This window comes from Mustela nivalis, assembly GCF_964662115.1.
Source record: "Mustela nivalis genome assembly, contig: HAP1_SCAFFOLD_112, whole genome shotgun sequence".
NCBI classification, from domain to species: Eukaryota; Metazoa; Chordata; class Mammalia; order Carnivora; family Mustelidae; genus Mustela; species Mustela nivalis.
The window spans coordinates 1235015-1241518 of NW_028136504.1; positions in this window are offsets into that span (position 1 = coordinate 1235015).

Sequence of the window (6504 nt, forward strand, 5' to 3'; positions counted from 1 at the left end):
TGCTCTAGGCAGAGCAAGTAAGTATATAGACTTTGTGTGAACAGCTTGTCTGTTACTTTTGAGGAAAAGCAAGGAGGCCAATGAGGAGTTCATAGTGGTGGAGAGAGGAAGAACGTATTGATGTATGACCTTCTAGTACATTGAAACGCCTTCAGTTTTTATTTAATATGAAAGGGGAAGATACCAAAAGTCTTTCAACAGCAGAATAAAATCATATGACTTGATTTTTAGGTTAAATTGCTGTACCAAAATAAATTTGCATGGAGAAAGGAGTGCAGTATGTGTGGAAGTGGGGTTATCAATCAAGTCAATAATTCAGGAACATATGATGGTGTTTTTAGCATGCTGGGTGGTAATAGAAGTGGTGAGGTATGGTTTTCATTGTGTATATATTTTGATGGTGAATATTCTGGTGAACAGGATGGGGTATGTGCAGGACAGACATCAACATTTATTTTACCTGCACAAACAGAAGGGTGGAGTCTTCATTCCCTGATATGGAGAGAACTCTGAGTTCAAATGTTCTTTCTCATTAAATGGCATAGTGATGATGAGGATTTAGTCAGACAGTGAAAGAGAGCAGTAAGCATAGTGTTAAGCGGTAAGACATTATAATACATTGGAACATCAAAAAACGTTGTGTTGGATCATCTGTTTATGTGAGTAAATAAATAAATAAAGCTTCCTGGGGTTCTGATAGAGGTAAAGAAGACTGCTATATGATCCAAAGGGGCACGTGCACCAAATGTTTATAGCATTAATATCCACAATAGCCAAACTATGGAAAGAACCTAGATGTCCATCAACAAATGAAATATATATATATATATGTATATACACACACAATGGAATACTATTCAGCCATCAAAAGAAATGAAATCTTGCCATTTGCGTTGACATGGATGGAACTGGAGGGTATTATGCTTAGCAAAATAAGTCAACCAGAGAAAGTCACTATCATATGATCTCCCTGATATGAGGAAATGGAGGTGCAATGTGGGGGGTTTGGGGAACAGGAAAAGAGTAAATGAAACAAGATGGGATCGGGAGGGAGACAAACCATAAGAGACTCTTAATCTCACAAAACAAACTGAGAGTTGCCGGGGGGGGGGGGTGGGGAGGTTAGGGAGAGGGTGGTGGGGTTATGAACATTGGGGAGGGTATGTGCTGTGGTGAGTGCTGTGAAGTGTGTAAACCTGGCGATTCACAGACCTGTACCCCTGGGGCTAATAATACATTATATGTTAATTAAGAAGAAGAAAGAAGAAGAAGAAGAAGAAGAAGAAGAAGAAGAAGAAGAAGAAGAAGAAGACTACTATAAATCAAATGCTATGGTTTTCAGCATAGAGTGTGTAATCAGGCATATTTTATTAAAGTAACCAAGTAAAATGAGGTCGAAAATTGGAATAACAGAAAACATAAAAATCAGAGATTTTAAAAAGAGATATGGGACAGTGTAGAGAATATAGTCAATGATATTATAATAGTGTTATATGGTGACAGATGGTGGCTATATTTGTAGTGATCATAGAATAATGTATGGAGATCTTGAAAACCTGAAACCAATGTAACACTGACTATCAACTACACTCAAATAAAAAAATAGTAAAAGGAAACATTTTAATTTAAAAAGATAAAAAGAGGGACAAGAATTTGAAAAGTGAATTTCAAAAAGAGTAAAGATGAGGCTAAGACATACTCTGAACCTTGAGGAAAACACCATTTTGAAAATTCTTCCCATTTTGAGAAAACTCAAATGAATCAATACCATAAAAGAACCCATTTTAACCGAGAGATGTAATGAATGCTCAAGAAATAATTTTATGACAGGATAATTCTTCCCTATGAAACAGCATACAGAAACCTGGGGAAACACCTGGAAGCAAAATAAACTATACTGAAAATAAGAATTAGGAAAAAGATAAATGATGAAAGATAAGAAAATTAGACCTGCGACAGAGACCTAGTGAAGAGAATTTTTAGCTTGTGGTTTAATGTTTTTGAGGATAATCTAGAGTACATAACTGCCTTGAGGCAGGCTGGTTGTAGGCAGTTTAGGCAGACCCCTAAGAGAGGCCTACTTTGGGCTGGACAAAGACAAATCCAACCATTTGACTAAAGTGTCTGTGAAGATGTTGAAGTCAGATGCAGCAGAGAAAGACCTGTCAAACCTAATCTCAGAAATGGAGATGATGAAGATGATTGGACAGCACAAGGACACCATAAACCTGCTGGGTCCTGCACACAGGATGGTCCTTCGTACACTATCATGGAATATGCCTCCAAAGACAACATACAGGAGTACCTGCAGGCCCAGAGGCCTCCTGACCTGGAGTACTGTTACAATATCAGCCACAATGCAGCAGAGCAACTCTCCTCCAAGCACCCGGTATACTTTGCCTACCAGGTAGCCTGAGGCATGGAGTACCTTGCCTCCAAGAAGTGCATACACCAAGACCTGGCCACCAGGGAAGTGCTGGTGACAAAGGACAACATGATGAAGATCTCAGACTTCAGCCTTGCCAGAGATATCACCACATCAGTTACTATAAAATGAGAACCAACAGTGGACTGCCTGTGAAGTGGATGGTCCCTAAGGCCATGTTTGACCAGATCTACATCCACCAGAGTGACTTCTGGTCTTTTGGGGGTGATCCTGTGCAAAATTTTCACTCTGGAAGCCTCCCATATCCTGGAGTGCCTGTGGAGGTGGTTTTCAAGCTGCTGAAGGAGTCATTTGATGGATAAGCCAATAAGTGCACCAGAGAGTTATACACAATAATGAGGGGTGGCTGGCATGTGGTACCTTCAAGCTGCTGGTAGAAGACCTGGATCATACTGTGGCCTTGACCTCCAACCAGGAGTACCCGGACCTGTCCTTGGCCCTGGAACAATACTGTCTATGCTTTCCCAACACCCAAAGCTTCACCTGCTCCTCAGAGAAGAATTCCACCTTCTCTCATGTGCCGTTGCCCAGGGAGGCCTATCTGCCCTGACACCCAGCCCAGCTTGCCAATGGTGGACTCAAATGACTAGTATCCCTATTACTCCTGTCCAGATTCCGTCATAAGCTGTAACCCTTACCCCCCACCCTCCCTGCAAGACTCACTGCCTTCTCCTTTGTCCCTTTCCTACTGGCAGGAGCCAGCTGCCTACCTGAGGCCTTCACCCCTTGAAGTTCACCTCTCTTCCCCTTCCTCTTCCTCCTCCTTACAACCTGCTCATGAAAGAAAGGAACAGAGAGGCAGGTACTTGCTCGTGGCTACTTCCTTCCCTCCCATATGTTGGACCAAGACCCCTCCCTGTCATCTGGTACTGCCTAGACGTCGAGAGAGTTGGAGATGAGGCATGCCAGTGAAAGCTGTCGGAGCTTTCCTGGTTTGGTTTTGTCTGCTTAGCATAACATGTAAGACTGAGTTCTGGTGGCAGGGACCTAGTCCTTGGGGCTATAGCACTAGTGAGGGGAGGTCAACTGCTCTGGGCCTTGGCTAAGAGCAAGCCCTGCTCCAGAGATATGGTGCCAAGGGCTTATCAATTTTGATACTAATTTGCTTTGCTGACCAAATACCTGGTATCAAAAGATGGGAAGGCAAAGACTGGAAGCAGTGTTGTGACCATGGGGTCCAGCCCCAAACTATGAAGAAAACACAAAGTGTATAAATCTGAGTAAGTATATATTTACACACCTTTTTAAATAGGTTGTTATCAAAGATTTAATCAATGGGTAATATGCTCCTCGTGGCTGGGAAGCATCAGTTGCCATATATTAAAAACAAAGAAAAGAGGTGTCTGGGTGGCTTCCTCCAAGAAGTGTCCCTTCTTTTCAGGTCATGATCCCAGGGTCCTGGGATGAAGCCCCACATCAGGCTCTCTGCACAGTGGGAAACCTGCTTCTCATTTTCCCTCTGCCCTGCTTATAGTTCCTCTTCCTGTCTCTCTGTCTGTCAAATAAATAAAATATTTAAAAAAAAAACAAGAAAGAAACAAAATGTTTTAAAAGGCCTTTTTTTTTTTTTTAATTTTCTAGGGGTGCCTGGATGACTTAGTTGTTTAAGCAGATGTTTGCCTTTGGCTGAGGTCATGATTCCAGTGTACAGGGATCCAGCCCTGCATGGGACTACTTGCACCCCAAGGAGCTTGCTTCTTCCTCTCCCTTTGCACATGATTCCCCCTGTTTGTGTGCTTCTTCTCTCTCTCTCTCTCTCTCTCTTGCTGTCAATAAATAAAATAAAATCTTTTACTAAATAAATAAAAAAATAAATAAATTTCTAAACCTACTTTCAGTTTAGGTCCCTTAACAAAAATTGCTACTGCTTCATTAAAAAAAAAAAAAGGATAATTTAGAAAGATGCTTCCAGAGTTAAAAAGCTGTTTTGTTTCTTTGTCAGGATTCAATATAGAAGTGCTTTAAAAAGTAAAAGAAAAAATATGCTATATTAACTCTAATCACACTATAACTTTGGTGGTTATATCAAGATAATGAAAAGTGATTTTAAAGCAAATTTCATTATCAGACATAAAGATCAAGTCAAAATTACAGAAGAGTAAAAGGATGAATTCATCAGGGAGTATAATAATTCTTTTTTTTTTTAAAGATTTTATTTATTTATTTGACAGAGAGAGATCACAAGTAGGCAGAGAGGCAGGCAGAGACAGAGAGAGGAGGAAGCAGGCTCCCTGCTGAGCAGAGAGCCCGATGCGGGACTCGATCCCAGGACCCTGAGATCATGACCTGAGCCTAAGGCAGCGGCCTAACCCACTGAGCCACCCAGGCGCCCTGGGAGTATAATAATTCTTGAATTTTAATACGTAACAACAGATTTGGGGATATATAGGGAAAAACTAAGAACAAAAATCATAACTTCTACCTTGGACGACAAATGGAAAATAATTTCAACACACTTATTTTAAGATTACATAGACAAATGGTCATCATATTGGTAAGATATGTAAGACTTGAACAAAATGATCAACTAACTAGATATGCTTGATATTACATTACAGTAACTGAACTAACTGAGGTCAGTCTTTGGTGAATCACAGAAACAGGTGGAGTTATCAAACAAAGGAATCTTTGTTTACAACATACAAGGAGTTCACAGGGAATAAGTTCCAAAGCCTTGACTGTTTGAACAGGAGAGAGATTTTTATTTAGTATTTAGATGAATACTCAGAAGGGAGAGTTTTATTATCCCGTGTATGGTTGGTCATAAGGTTGTGGATGCATGCACATCCACATATGTATTTGTGCAATATGTATTGCATGTTCACCTGAATGAAGCTTGTATTCCACCGAGGGCAGAAACTTCAACGTTAGAATAAAGCAGAGGTAACTGTTGGACAAGGGAAAGGAACTCTGCAGGCTTCAAGAGCAGATAGAAACTAGATGGGGTCTTGGGCTCATTTTCTGGGACAAGGAATGAAAGGCCTTGATTGCTTTTGAAATAGCACTAGGAGTTTTACCACTGATTTATTGTCTCAATAGCTTAGGCTATTTCCTGGTCTGGTGGTGACTGTTAGTTTTCCCATTGCCTTGTTCCCTCAAAATCCTTAGGAGTGAGGTTTTTGCATTTCTTTGTAAGAACCTCCCAGGAATTTTTGGAAGAAGTGTGCTGAGGCAAGTACACAGGTGGGGTATAGATCATTGAAAATAGCTGGGGACAAAAAATGACTTTTCTTATGTCAGGAAAACTATATCTCTTCTTTAATTTTCTAGGAACCTCTAACTCTTTCTGCTGATGTTACCAGCAGGCATCTGAGATATTACTGATTGTTCTCTTGAACCTAAGGAAAAGGAAATGTAGAAAGCAAAAGAAAAAACTTTAAAATCTATCCTGCAACTCATCAATTCACTGCAGCCACCTCTCTGTCTTTCCCTTTCTCTTTTTCTCTCTTTCTCTTTCTCTCTCACTTTCTCTCTCACATACGCACAACACACGCAAATCGACTTAAAGCAATTTTTAATTTTCCCTATTCCATTTTAATATACTTGAGGCATGATCATTTTCTTAGTAAATACAAGGAAAAAAAATCTAGGATTCCATCATTCTGTGTGATTAAAGTATTGAGGAATTTACTTCCAATAGCACTTATAAAAACATATTTTATTTAAGGAATATTATATAATCAGGTGCCTGCATTTTTCTTATTCTCTAACTAGTGTTATTTGGCAATTAATATTTTGTCAATCAATATTCCCCTATACCTGAATGTGTGGGCAGTGAGAGATGAGTTAGAGGCAAGGATGGTGAACACTCCCAACAACTGCAGACTACATATATCTTAAGCCATGATTTTCTTTGCAAAGGTCAACATTGATAATGTTCTAGTCATACCTCCGTGTACCAGGAAAGAAGTAGCATATTTCTTGAAAGACACAGCTATCAAAGCTCCATTGAGAATCCGTAAAGATGGAGAAGGGATTTGCAAATTAAATATCTGATAATGGACATCTACTCTGATTATTTAAAAATGAATAAAAATAAAAAACCTTACTAATAACCA